We start from the raw sequence: 14,919 nt of genomic DNA, 5'->3' as shown, positions 1-14,919 counted from the left end.
TCTGTGGTAATATGAGGACTAGCAAATGCTCTTCACCTCCAAACCCCTCTGTCTTCCCTCCACAGCCCTCTGCTATGAACCCTGGACTCACCCTGCTGCTCCCCAGCAAGCCCCTCTGTTCAGGGAAACCCAATGTCCTTCAGGCTTTCCCTGCTTCTCCTTACCACACCCACTGTTGTGGCTGTGCTGGCTTCACCAAGGTGACTCTTCTCCAGGGAACACACTCCCTGCAGTCTTCCCCGCTTCTCTGTCTTCCCAGTGTTTTTTTAAGCCCCTCTTCCTAGCAGTCTGCCCTGGGTGGGATCTGTTAGTTTTCCTCTTCTCTGTGAATACTTTTTGTTTTATTCTGGGCCCTGTACACTGAGTAGTATCAAATGGCTCCCATTTTCTAAAACACTGAACAATTTGCCCTCTGATTACATTCATTCATTCCTTTGTCTTTTTCACTTATTGTTACATAGGTAGAGTCTGGCCTCCCCAGTTAGATTGTGAGGTTGTTGTGGACAGGATTCACTTCTTTTATGCCTCTTTTGTACCCTTTCTCAGGGCTAGTCTAATGTAGAGTGGAGAGTTTATGTAGATAATTGTCTTAGCCTGGGTTCCCTAGAAAACAGAATCTGAGCTCACTTGAGAAGGCTTTATGAGGAGATGGAATTCCAGGACAAAAATAGTGAGGGAACGGGGGAAGCCAGACAAATAATACATAACAGTGCTTTGCCAAGCTGTCCAAAGCTTCTCAAGGAAATACAGCTGGTTGCTCTGTGACACACACTGTTTTGCAGACAGGTCTTTGGGATCACACTGTACTTTGCAACAGTCTGTCACAAGAAGGAATGGCAAGGAATTGATCTTTTAGCTCCTTCTTGTCTCCTGTCTCTTACTGGTCAAGGTTTCCCCATTAAGTTTTAAGTTCCTGTTTTCAGATTATGTTACCATGACCCTCTGATCAGCCTCTGGGAAAGCCAGATCCTATACCCCACAGCAGGGTGCTTCGTTGGAATGTAGAAGTGGTTCAAGAAGCCAGAGTCTCTATAATAGCAGCTACACAGGATGAGGGTGCAGGGCTGTAGCTCCTGCTGCAGTGTGGACATGACAGAGGCTGAGTCAGAGCCATCAGCTACAGAGAGGCTGAGTCAGAGCCATCAGCTACAGAGAGGCTGAGACAGCTGATGGTGTTGGGAGAGAAGATGGTGGCTGTGGCAGGGACTTTACACTGAGCAAGCAGCCAGAGGAGCAGTGTGGAGAGGGGCAGGCAAACCTGGGAAAGCAGAAAAATTGGACTCAATACAGCACCAAGTGAATTTCTATTGGCTGGATAACTAAATATAATAAATGTTTAATAAATATTTATTGATGTCTGTTGGTTAATTGCCCCCTATATTCCTGTCTTACTGGAATTATTGGGAGATACAAAGGGAAATCTAAAAGCCAATTTAGACTAAATATGTAAGTGTTGAAGGATCAGAGTAAAGGAAGAATAAAAACGTGTGAGATCAAGGTAATTAATCAAGGAGGGCTTCCTGGAGGAGGTGAGTTTTGCGTTCTCTTTCAAAGGCTATAGTGGTAAGGATTTATAAAGAGGAAAGGGTTATTTGGAATGGGAGAAAATATTGGCAAACCATACATTTGATAAATGGTTAATATCCAAAATATATAAGGAACTGAAACAACTCAATAACAAGAAAACAGCCCAAATTAAAAAACGGGCAAAGCACCTGAATAGACATTTTTCAGAAGAAGACATACAAATGGGCAACAGATATATGAAAAAGTGCTCAACATACTAATCATCAGGGAAATGTAAATTAAAACCACAGTGAGATATCACCTCACACCTGTTAGAATGACTATTATCAAAAAGATGAAAGGTAGGAAGTATTGGCAAGGATGTGGAGAAAAGAGAACACTTGTTCACTGTTGGTGAGAATGTAAAGTAGTACAGCAATTATGGAGAGTAGTATTGTGGCTCCTCAGAAAATTAAAAATAGAACTACCATATGATCCAACAATCCAACTGGGCATATGTCCAAAAGAAATGAAATCAGTATCTGAACTCCTGTGTTCATAGCAGCACTATTCACAATAGCCAAGACATGGATCAACCGAAGTGTTTATCTACGGATGAATGGATAAAGAAAATGCAGTCTATATATACAATAGAATACTATACAGCCATAAAAAGAATAAGATCCTGTCATTCACGACAACATGGATGAACCTGGAGGACATTATGTTTAGTGAAATAAGCCAGGCACAGAAAGACAAATACCACATGATCTTACTTTCATGTAGAATCTTTAAAAAGCTGATTTCATAGAAGTAGAGAGTAGAATGGTGGTTACCAGGGGCTGGGGTGGTGGGAAGGGAGGGAGGTTTGGGAGATGTTGGTCAAAGGATACAAAACAAGTTAGGAGGAATAAATTCAAGAGATCTATTATAAAACATGATGACTATAGTTATTAACAACATATTGTATTCTTGAAAAGTGCTAAGAGTGGGTTTTAAGTGTTCTTACCATAAAAATGATAAATATGTGAGGTAATGCATATATTTATTAGCTTGATTTAGCCATGCCACAATGCATATATATTTCAAAACATAATGTTGTACATTATAAATATATACAATGTTGTCAATAAAAATAAAACATTAAAAATACAATAAAAAGTAAGTGACTATGAGGGGGAAAAGAGGAAGGAGTTACTGCAAAGGTCTCACACAGTCTTAGAATCTGAGCAAAATGCCAGGTTTGGGTGTAGATTTCAGACATTTGCTGTGATAATTTAGCTTCATCGTTTTTGGGTTTTTTTTTGTAAAATTTAACAACAATCTAGAAAGTTGCTCATGCTTTGGCTTACACTCTAAACTTTGGCAAGACTCAGTTGTTTTTTTTTCGCCTTTGAGATTGGAATAATGAAAATTGATGGTATATAGTGTTAGCAATAAGATGGAAAAACAGTTTTCTTATACATTTATGAATGTGTAAATCATAATAGCCTTTTTGGAAGTCAATTTGATATTTTTTATCAAAATTTACATTGTAAATAATCATTGAACCAAAAATTCCATTTTGGGGGATCTGTGTATACATAAACATGTTTACAAGATTGTTTACTGTAGTTTTGTTTCCTTAAAGAAAATGGATCAACTTAAGTACCTTTCAACAGTGGACTGTCAAGAGTGGAATGGTTACGAAACTAAGGTACATCCATACTGTGTGGCTGTTAAAAGATCTAGGCCTGGCCGGGTGCGGTGGCTCATGCCTGTAATACCAGCACTTTGGAAGGCTGAGGCGGGCAGATCACGAGGTCGGGAGTTCGAGACGAGCCTGACCAACATGGTGAAACCCCGTCTCTACTAAAAATACAAAAAAATTAGCCGGGCGTGGTGGCGCATGCCTGTAATCCCAGCTACTCAAGAGGCTGAGGCAGGAGAATCCCTTGAACCCAGGAGGCAGAGGTTGCAGTGAGCTGAGATTGCGCCATTGCACTCACTTACTTTTTATTGTATTTATTTTTATTTTATAAAAATAAAAAAGATCTAGGCCCATGTCTACTGATATGGAACAATCTCAACACATGTTGTAACATTTAAAAAGTAAGTTGTAAAGTAGCATATAGTATTAACATCAACCCAGTTATAGAGAAACAACAAAAAGCAAAACTTTAAAAATCCCAACCTAATGATAGAGACATTCAGGGACCTTTTCCTTTCTATCCTGTTGGCTCCTGCAAGTATTCATGCATTTAAATTTGAAGGAAAAAAACCTTAAGGGTATCATCCTTTAAATAAAAGCCAAAATGTATCTCCCAGAAAAGGTTAGAGGAAATTTTCATGTTAGTGCTTAAGGAAAAAAAAAAAAGACAATTGGAGAGAAATCCACAGGTAGTCCTATATTAATAACATTTCACAGAACATTTGGGATGAGGAATTATTTTTATGAATTGAAGAAAAAATAAATGCCAACTGATTAAAAAAGGCCTTTCATAGGCTGAAGTAGTGGAAAGTTGGAAAAAATATCAACAATTAGAATATAATCAATTCATTGTAGAAGGAAAGTTTTTTTAAAAAAACAATAAAACTGAAAATGGAACAAAATTTTGTGCTTGATTTTATGTGCAAATTAAGAAGTTTTATCGGGATGATACGAAAGATGTTATATAAACTATTTCGTTTCAAGGATGACATAGCAAACAAGGCGTTTTTCTTTGCTTGCTTTACCTTAAATACTGACCCAAGATAGAACTAGTATAGAAAAAATCAGTTTTAAGGGTCTGAACCACCCAATGCTGGACCACTTCCTCCACTATCCCTGATAGGGGCTCAGTCATACAGGCCGCCCTTCCACACTTGCTGTGACAAAGGACTTGACCCTCACGAGGTGACCTGTTTTGTCCTTGGACAGTTCTCCTTACAAAGTTCTTAGTACTGTATTGAAGTAAAATCTACCTTCAGGGAAGGTTTACCTCTAACGCATATTAAATTGAGCTTTAAAAATTGATCAAGGCCCAGTCCCTACCTCAGACCAATTAAATCCCTGGGATTGGGGCCCAAGCATCAGAACTGTTTTTGAAAGTGCCCCAGGGAGTTTCATGTACAGTGAGGACTGCCAACCACTGTACTCCCAGAAACCCATCAAATTTAAGGAGCACTCTCACATTTCACCTTCATCTTTTCTCCAAGAAAATTATCCCCTAGTCTTTCTATGAAATGGCTTGTAATGTTTTAAAGGTTTGTGGGATGAGTATCAATGCATACTGCAACCACTATAACAAGACTATTCTTAATAAGAAATTGGGTGAAATACAGTCATAGTGACTAGAATTATAAGGAAACACCCAAATTTAATCAAGGGCTATTTAATATGGGCTTATATTTTTCTATCTGTACTTTAATGAAGTTTTTTTAACTTGAATTTGAGGTCCGCACATTTGCAGCAGTTGTACTAAAATACAACTTAAGAATATTGATTTGAGAGTCTCTCGAGTCAGGAACTATTTGCTGGGTATGCCTATAGTTTTTAATGGCTCAGGGTTCTTCTTTTTGTAATGATTTAAAAACAAACCCAAGGTGGTGGCAGGAATAAGTCAAAGGTGAGACACATATTTGGCTTGATTTAGTGGGAAATCAATCATTCAAATACAGCCTTTTAAAAAGAAAGATATAATATGCAAAACAATTTTTATTTAGAAGTTAGTGAGAACTGCAAATTATGATATAGATAGTGTTAGAATCTAGATGTCCTTCAAAATTCTATGCATATTATTTTATCTAACAAGGTAAACATAACCTTGTGTTCACAGCTTCTATGGGTGTGAAATTTTTTTGCCAGGGGAAATTTTGCTAAATTTTAATTTTTCACTACTAAAATAAGGGTCTATTACAGGTTACATATAAGATGCTGTTGAAACCATTAGAACATGGGGGAAGCCATCATGCTCCTCCTCCCCCAAAATGGGGTCTTGGACCCCTGAGCTGGGCATCGGAATGAAGGAGGAGTGACCTGTCCTCAGGCCTGGTGCCTGGAGACTGGGGTGATGCGCGAGATGGCACCAGGGTGAAAATGGAATTGAAGAGTGACCCAGGGAGAGATCTAAAGAGGCTCTGGAGAGAGGTCAACAGGAGATGTCAGAACAGATGGGGAAGTTTGGGAAGGAAGTGTCAGAAGCTTTAGATTTTAGTATAAGTGTGGCTGTCACAGACTGTTCGTAGGAGTGGGAGGTGCAATGCATTGAGCTGGTTATTGGAAGTTGCCAGATGGCTTTACTTTCCTTCCTATGCAGGATGTAAAATATGTCATCCATTTCTATTTAGAAAAAAAACATTCAATGTTGTTTTGTTTTAGCTGAAGCAGTGATAGTGGTCAGCAGTCTGGAAATTCTACCTTTTTGCAGGTTAGATTTCTCTTAATGCTCTGCACGCGTTGATCCTAACCTCAAATTCCTGCCTAGCCTCCATCCTGTGACCAAAGCAAATCTCACTCCTCTGGGGCCGTGTGAGACTCCACAGCCACCTTCTCTTTCTAGGCAGGTGTTTTGTGCCTTCCCTCACACAAGCAGCTCCCTGAATATGTCACACCCCTCGTTCCCCAGCTCAAGTGCTCCATTCACCTAATTTCATTTTGCAATGCCTTGTGGAGGTAGGAGGCGACAAGGAATTGAGGAGGGTGACAGTCCCAGTTCTCCTACCCGCCCCGCCTCTACAGTCATCCCACTGAACCCAAGGAGGGCATTTCTTTCTGAATGAGGGTCGGCTCCATTTCTTTCTCTTCTAATCCCTTTCAGGGAGTGCTCAGCTTGGTGAGGAATGAAACCCAATGCTCCATGGCCCCTTTCCAGCTGGGTGCAGTTCCAAACTGCATTCAAAGCCAACACTAATTATGTTCAAAGTTTCTTATTAGTAACGGAGTAAAGACATATGTGAGCTAATATTAAATATCAATTTTCCCTAATAAGAGGCTTTGGCTATTTTATTGTGGATATGAAGCTGTCTTGGTATCTGTATGTGAAGACACTGGCATAGAACCTCATATGTCAGGAGGGGAGGATAGTGCCCTCTGGCAGGAAGCTTCCAATTTTCCGGGACAGCTTTTCTCACATTCTTGCTAAAAAGCCTGTGCCCAGCTCAGCAGCTTGGCAAATAGAGCAAAACCTCCTGGATTTGAATGGCACTCATAGAGAATCCATGACCGCCAAATAGGGCCACAACAGGTTCATTTTTACATTTTCTCCATTTAGTTTTTCCTAGACAAATCAATATTTAACTAGTTTGTGGATTTAATCTAGTTTAAATTCATTTAAGAGAATGTTGGGCTCTTAAAAAGTGTCAGTTCCATACAAGCATATAATCTATGTGCTACCTAGCATAGTACCTAGTACATGATAGGTGATTAAAGGTTGGATTTATGAATTATTATGAATCATTAAAGGAAGTCTCTAAATTGCTGGGTGGCAGTTTTTTTAAAAAAAGAAAACAAATCTGTTATTGTTTGTAGTTGAAAATGATAAAATCACTTCTTTAAAAATATTCCCTTATCAATTTTATATCAATCACATCAATTTAAATTTGGAAAGATTCATTATATATTAGATTAATAGTTCTTGGCTTCACATTACAACCACCTGGAGAGTCCTACCCAAGACCAATTAAATCGGAATCTCAATTGTGGGCTTTGGCCATCTGGAGTTTTGCTTTTTTAACAGCTTTATTGAGATATAATTAAATACAACAAACTGCACATACTTAAAATGGACGATTTGATAAATTTTAACATACACCTGTGAAACCATCAACACAATCAAGATAGTAAACATATCACCTGTGGTTTTAAAACCAGCTCAGGTGATTCCCAAGTCCAGCAGAGCTGAGAACTACTGCAATAGAGCCTCAAAATCATGAGCTGGGTAAGCACATAACTTCTAGCTGTTCTTCCCTTCCAATCAGGCAGACTGCTCACTGTCAAACTACAGATCTACAGCAAATGGTGAGGGCAGGGCTGTGATGGGAGAAGGTGAGAAATAAGTGGGCATTTGGGCTGGCTGTGCTCTGAGCAGGTACTTGGCCTGAAATACTCTCGGTTCAGTTGATCCGAGATGAGATGAGATGAGAGAAATGGAACTTCACAGTTGAATAATGCTCCATATATCAGATTCCGTATAACAATCTTACTGGTGGTTTTTCAGCCAGTGCTAGTAAAATAGCGCACCTTTAAAAAAATCATATGAAAAGTCAGCCAGTTGGAATAACATTAATATCCAATATTAGGGCAGCGATTAAATAGATATGGTTTCTCTATATGGTAGAATATCATTCAGACACTAAAAATGATTTTATAGAATATTTAATGAGTTGGGGAAATGTTCATGGTGTATGGTTAAGTGAGAATAGCAGGTTGATAAACCAGTGTGTGCTGAATGATACCACTTCTATTCTGAAAAAAGTGAATACAGACACACAAGAAAAATAAAAGACTTGGAAAACATACACCAAAACATGAACATGAACATGGAAGAAATGTTTAAATTTCTTTTAAAAATTTTTCTTTACTTTTTATATTTTGGAAAATGAAAACAATTTTTTGATAAGAAAGAATAAATATTATTAAACATCAGCTGCAGAAATTCCCCACCTAAAAATGAAACCCTATCTAAAATAATCCAGCAGAAATGAAGGAAGAATATGAAAATCATTAGCATTCTAGCTTCATACTAGTATGCATTACCTAGTAGGCTCTCACTAAATGTTTCTTGAGTGATTTGAATAAATGACTGGAGCTAAGCAAAATAAACAAACTCCTGCTCAAGTTGGAACAAGTTCAGTTGCTTTTCAGAGTCATCAAAGCAAATTGTTTTGTTTATTCTATTAAACTCAAGTTCAAGGTTGCATGGCATTTGTATTACTGTTGAAGTGTGCTGGCATTTCGTTTCATTTTGACTGACTCCAACTGTTTTCCAGTAAGAAGACTGGGCAATATGCAAATAAGCAGGTTGCTGCATATGGGCTGTTGTAATAGTTTTTGGCCATTTCAGAAAAGCTTCAATCTGAGGAGTGTTCTCTCCAACATGGAAGGAGACATGAAATGAGTCTCTGTATCCCTTACCATGTTGAAGTAGATTACATTTTTATGATGTGCACAAAATGTGGCTGAAGTATAGTAGAAACTCCCTAATCCCTGTGTATCCTATTCCCAACCCTTTACATGAGGCCTTGGCTCTGTTTACTCTTGCCAACTTGCAGCTTCACTCGCTTTCTTTGTCTGTTCTTATTACATGTCAGCCTACAGATGCGCTCAAATCTCCTCTGGCCTAAAATCACTTCTCATCCTGCTTTTCCCTAGAGTTATCATTCTATTTCTCCCCTTTTTTTCCTGCCAGTGTCTCAATGAGGTCATTATTTACTGCCTGATTCCAGCCAGAAGTACTTTCTGTCTCCTTTGGACCACCTAAGCCCTTTATTTGTTGTTCACAGTATTTACCATGGTCACACCCTTACCCCTGTGCTAGGCCAGGAATAGTCCTATCTTTGATGCATTTCTCCTTCCACTTCTGAATTCCTGGGAACACAGCAGTCCCTTGGGGACTGGCTTCTTAGACTGTAAAGTATCTCTTTTTAAATTAAAAAAAAAAAAAAATTGTAGAGGCATTCTCACTATGTTGCCCAGGCTGGTCTTGAACTTCTGGGCCCAAGCAGTCCTCCCACCTTGGCCTTCCAGAGTGCTGGGATTACAGCCATGAGCCACCACACCCGACCTAAGGTACCTCTTAATTCAAAAATATGAAAAGGTTTGTAGAGGCTGCTGGCTTTTTCCTGGAACTAATTTCCACTAAATGTCCTGTGTTTTTTCCACATATCAAACATATCTAAAGATACTGCTTTTCTAACTTTAACTAAAACGTAATGTCATCTAGTGGCTTTCCCTCCTCTTTGCAAAGTTTTTGTTTGTGTGTTTGCTTAATTCTTTGAGCAGAAATGGAAGAGGCCATGCCACAACAGGGTCAGAAAGACCTGGGTTCAAATGCCATGTCTGACATGGACAAGCTCTCTGACTTTGGGGTCTGTCACTAGACTTCTCTGTGCCTTAATATGTCCACGTATGAAATTGTTGCAATAATGTCCACCTTATGGGATTATTGTGAGGGTTCAAAGAGGTGTTTGCAAGCCCTGAGTCCCAAGTATGGACCATGAAAACTACTCACTGAAAGCTGGAGCACTTCCTTTCTTCCTGGCTCCTGGCTTTTTCATACCCGAAAACATGTTCAGAACAAAGAAGCTGCACTGAGGTGTGAATACCCAGTAGCCAGTGAGTTTGTACGATGCAAACTGGTATTCCAGCATATTGCTAAATCACTACACTTAATAAGCTTCCTGGGTATCCACTGTCAAATCACAAACCACAAATGTAAGGTCATGAATGCCAACAGTCTCTTCTCTCTGCTTTACTCAACCAGTGTGATCTGTCCAAAGAATTTGAAATGACAGAAAATATACATAGCAAGTATTAAAGCAGCAGATGGTATTCATATGCCGCTAGCTCTCTGTGCTGCTAAGTCACTCACACATCCATAGTCATAGCGGAGGGGACGAGGAAAAAATCACATTTCCTTCTTTTCTTGGAATTGCCATCTTTTTCTCATCTCTGATGCCAATGTCTCCTCACAAGATTTCCAAGAGAAGAAAAGTCTCACTGTTCTGGAAATGCCAGAAAACGTTCCAAAACTTGCTTAGCGTTCTTCCTAGCAACAAATCCAACAACTTCCTCCACATTCGGGTGGCATGGCTCTCATTGTGTTTATCACTTTCTGCCCCCAACTAGCTGTACAACCTTGGACCATTAGTCCTCTTTCTGTGCCTCAGTTTTCTCATCTATTAGATGGGGATATTGAAATTGCATACCTCATTAAGTTGTCATGAGGATCAAATATATGCTAACCAGTTTTAACGGTATTTAGGATGGAGTAAGCACTCAACATATTGCTATGTGGTCATTTTGCCTGCATATGGGTCAGTGGATGTGGACTAAGAATTACAAAATACTTGTAGTCTTGGTTTTGCCACCTACTAGCTATGATGAGCCATTGAGAAGTTCCTTACTGAAACTTATTTTTTAAATCTGTAAAATGCTAGAAAAACAACGTTTTCAGTATTAAATGAGATTACCTCTATGAAAAATAAGCCTCAAAATGCCATAGAACATAAATTGGTATTATCTCCTATCTCTCTTCTTGAGCAGGAGCTGCCAAGTCTTAGAGTCTTTGCATTTCTTGTGGCACCTAATGGGTCTACAACACCAGTTGTTGAAGGAAAAGTTTACCCATTCAGCACAACTGAGAAGAAGGAAGCAAGCCAGAAAGGCCTCTCAATGGTCATCAGAGATGGCGTGAAATTCACACATTCACTCGTGCTTTTTTAATAGGCTCGTGCATCGGGCTCTCCCTCTGAGGCACTTCACTTTTACTTTACCCAGAGTCAGCCTGGAGAGGACCAGGCATATCCAATTAGTGGAGTGAGGCTGGGTTAAATTGCTCTGGGCAGGCATACTGACCACCTGAGAAGTAGCACCTGACTATAATGGTGGAGTCAGAAAAACTAAGAAAAGCAGCCAGGAGAACTTAAAAAGCCCTTCGGTGTGAGACTTTTTACCATAAGGAGAGATCTCGTGAGGCTGACTGAGAACTAAATTAGACAAAAGCAGTTGAGATCTTCTTCAGAGAACAGTTTCACTTTGGCAAGGGGATACCGATGACCTAAAATGACAGATTCTGCTAATTTCCATGATTGCCTCAGGGAAGGTTGAAGCTAACTTGGCTCTGTCTTTGCAATATGTTTCTCAAACATAACTTCTTGGTCGACTGCACAGGTAATTACTCCAGCTACAAAGTTCATGTTACCAATTATCTCAACTATGGCCTCATTTTCTCTAATGATGCCGAAACCTCATTCTTCTGGGTTTTGCAGTCTCTAACGAGTAAATGTTAAAACCTTTATCCAGCAAATGAATTGCTTGGTCATGTCCATTTATGTAGCTTATTATATTTTCAGGATAATTGGCAATCAACTTAGAGTATTGGTAATTATTAATTTTAAGTAATGACATACACTAAAATAAATTTATTTACTAACAATCTGATTTTCAAATTTTTATACTACTGTTTGCTCTCTAGAATTGTGTCCAATTTGGTATTGTTGCTGGCTTTTAAATTTTTTATTAGTAGCATTAATATTTTGCTAGATAGTGTTCTGTCTAACTCATAGATGATGGCATAATGAATATTTCGTAAGGACGAGATTGGGAAGTCAAAAGTTTTTAGCAGGTTGGGATAATGGACCCAATCTAAGAAGGTGAAATATTGATGTTGTGAAAATAAAGGCTTCACTTGTTTCTAACAAAAAGACCTACAAAAAGATTAGAGAAATATTAACTGTCAGTCTGAAATGTAGCTGTAAGAATGGCAGTAAATGGAGTGCTGTAATCTTAGTCTGTATGACTTTGGGCACTCTGGGCCAAAGAAAACAGCAACTCACTCAAGACGCTCTAAGGAGGAGGGGCTTACTGCACAGCTGCCCTGTTGGGATCTGTAAAGTAGAAAGTTCGGTTTGAGATGACTCAAGGGACTGACACCTTTCACATGGTCTCTCGTATGGTCTTTCTGCTATCTCTGCATATTTAGTAGGTTCTCCTCTGACTCCCAACATCCAACTAAATCCCAGAAAGAGCTGGTTTGATCAATTTGTCTTACTATTGTCTTTGTTCTAGCGTATCTCTGCACAAACCTACCTCCTGGGTCATCCACCAGCCTCTAAGGTGCTCGCTCCTGATCCAAGCAGCACCTCTACCAAAACAATAGCTTATCCTTGTTTTTCTTAACAGCGGGCTGTGGTTGGGGAAGTTAACATTAGAATATGAACCTGGGTGTGGCTCCAGCAGCCAGAATTGCGAGCAATAAGTCAAAGCTACAGGAAGAGAGATTCAGCTTTATATAGAATTTCCTAAAAATGGAATGGGCTACAGGCAGATAGATGGTTGGATTTAGTGACCTTCCAGGCTCCTTCTGTCTCCCAAAATTGTGTTTTTATTTTTAATACCACTCTTCTGTTTCTTCCCAGATGTGTCTAATGAAAACCATCTTTTCACATTATTATTAAAATGAGCTATGAAGATAATTCTGACACAGTATAATTAGGATATGCCTAAGGTGTCAGAAACAGTAATGCTTTTGCATTAGCCTCTTAAAATATATTTCATATGCAACATATTTGTAAATTAGATTTTATTATAGTAAATAACAATGCTGTACAAATAAAAGAAATAATTTACCTAATGTAAATGTAATGGGACAGCAAACTGCGACATGGATACTTCTCTTAAGGGGATTGAAGATGAATGTAAGAATGTTAGGAAAATTGTTTACCCATGAATTGTGAATGATGTTCCAGAGATTTCAGTTGGGCATTTAAACTCAGATGTTATGATGGACTGAGTTATTTAGGGCAGTTTTCAGTGATGACTCTTCTGATGGCTGCCTGAGCTGAACTTCTCCAAAACAGTTAAATCTCAGCATCCAAAGTGTACTAATTTGGAAGTGTGTGTGTAAGAATAAAAGTTATTCCATAAAATGTTAATTCTCTGTCAACAGAAATTTAATTGTTTAGCCTGAGAAAATCTGAAAGCACCACACCATGGAGACTCCAGGAGGCTTCTGTTTCCACTTTCCAGTGTGAGAATGCATTGAGACAAAAAAGATAAAGTAGATAACAGGGCAGAGCAGCCTTGCCTCCAGCCTGCAAGGGAGTTGTATTTCTTTGAGGCAACGCATGGTCGGGAGAGAGAGTAGCTTTGTTAAAATTCTAAAATTCGAGGTCCATCATTTTTGAGACAAGACTCATCTCTCTTGGCTTCAGTTTCCTCATTGATACATTGGCAATGATAATAGTACCTAGGTCAGAGAGTTCTTGTGAGAACGAAAGCACTTCTTGGCACAGTGTCTAGCTCATAGAAGGTGCTCAGTAGTTTAGCTACTAAGATTACTATTTTCTGTTGTTTTTGTTTTTGAGACAGGATCTTCCTCTGTTGCCCAGGCTGGAGTGCAGTGGCATGATCTTGGCTCACTGCAGCCTGCTCCTCACTGGCTCAAACCATCCTCTCACCTCAGCCTCTGGAGTAGCTGGGACCACAGGTGCGCACCACCACACCCAGATAATTTTTTTTGTTTGTTTGTAGAGACAGTTTCTTCATGTTGCCCAGACTAGTCTGGAACTCCTGGGCTCAAGTGATCCACCTGCCTCAGCCTCCTAAAGTGCTGGGATTACAGGTGTGAGCCACTGTGCCTTGCCTGCTATTGTTCCTTTGTTTTTGAGATGGAGTCTTGCTCTGTCGCCCAGGCTGGTGCAGTGGTGCCATCTCGGCTTACTAAATCCTCTGCCTCCTGCCTTCAAGTGATTCTCATGCCTCAGCCTCCCGAGTAGCTGGGATTACAGGCGTTTTTGTATTTTTTAGTGGAGACGGGGTTTCACCATGTTGATCAGGCTTGTCTCGAATTCCTGACCTCAGGTGATCTGCCCACCTCGGCCTCCCAAAGTGCTGGGATTACAGGCGTGAGCCACTGGAACTGGCCTGTAGTTCCTTAAAAAGCAGGAACCCTGTGTTTATGCATCCCTGCCCAGAGAGCCACGAGCTTCATCACTTCCTAGTCATCAGTGTGGCTCATGTCTTTGGATCATACCCAGCCCATCCTGAAACAGAGTTGTGTCTGGCCCCAGCTCATGATCCATCTGGCTTTCTCCTCCCTAGAAGACCTGACCCCATTCTCACGCTGCTGCTTTGCTTGGACCTTGTGTAAGTCACTGTACCTCTTGACTCTGAGTTCCCGCCTCCTGAAAATGGGAACTATTTATTGGGTTCTAAAGTTTTGGATACTATCAATTTAAATTTTATCTATTTTAAAACAAATGAGTTGTCAGGTGCCAAAAGTGTTGAAAAGACAGAATGTTAGAGCTAGAGGGGTCATCAAAGAATATCTTCCCTGACTTTCTTTTGCAAAATATTGACAGTTGCCTGCCATTCCACCTGAGATTCTGATTTAATTGGTCAGGGATTTATTTGGTCTGGATGTGGCCCAGCCATCGATACTTTTTAAAAGCTTACCCAGTGGTGCTAATGCACAGGCAGGGTTGAGAAGCACTTAGCAAGCCCAAGGTCATACTGTTAGTGGTGGAGGCAGGTCTAGAACTCGTGGTTTCTGCTCTTCTTACTACAGACTGACCCTAAGTTCTGGTTTAAAAGAAGCTTTTTGAAGCATTCCTTTTGTGGTTTTACCCTTTCTCATAAAAGTGAGATATGTAATAAACATAATATTCAAGCACACCTGTTAGTTGGCTTCTGTTTAATTAAGGTTTTATTCTGTTCCACTTTAACCTTATGCT

General features: G+C 39.7%; 1 protein-coding gene across 49 annotated transcripts in view; it reads left to right on the top strand.

The window, feature by feature from the left end:
- The window catches only part of NRCAM (neuronal cell adhesion molecule), a 314,922-nt gene that overhangs the window by 41,115 nt on the left and 258,888 nt on the right, over positions 1-14,919 (top strand). For 4 of the 49 annotated variants that reach the window (XM_063813837.1, XM_054687123.2, XM_054687117.2 and 1 more), the window contains exon 2: positions 13,556-13,673. The exons of 44 other annotated variants lie outside the window; for them this stretch is intronic. The gene's annotated coding sequence lies outside the window, so the exon portion shown is untranslated. Of the gene's footprint in view, positions 1-13,555; positions 13,674-14,131; positions 14,333-14,919 lie in introns of those variants that run through there. One more of the 49 variants, XM_063813825.1, reaches the window with a different exon arrangement.

This window comes from Pan troglodytes, chromosome 6, assembly GCF_028858775.2.
Source record: "Pan troglodytes isolate AG18354 chromosome 6, NHGRI_mPanTro3-v2.0_pri, whole genome shotgun sequence".
NCBI classification, from domain to species: Eukaryota; Metazoa; Chordata; class Mammalia; order Primates; family Hominidae; genus Pan; species Pan troglodytes.
This window is presented reverse-complemented; position numbering and strand designations above follow the sequence as displayed.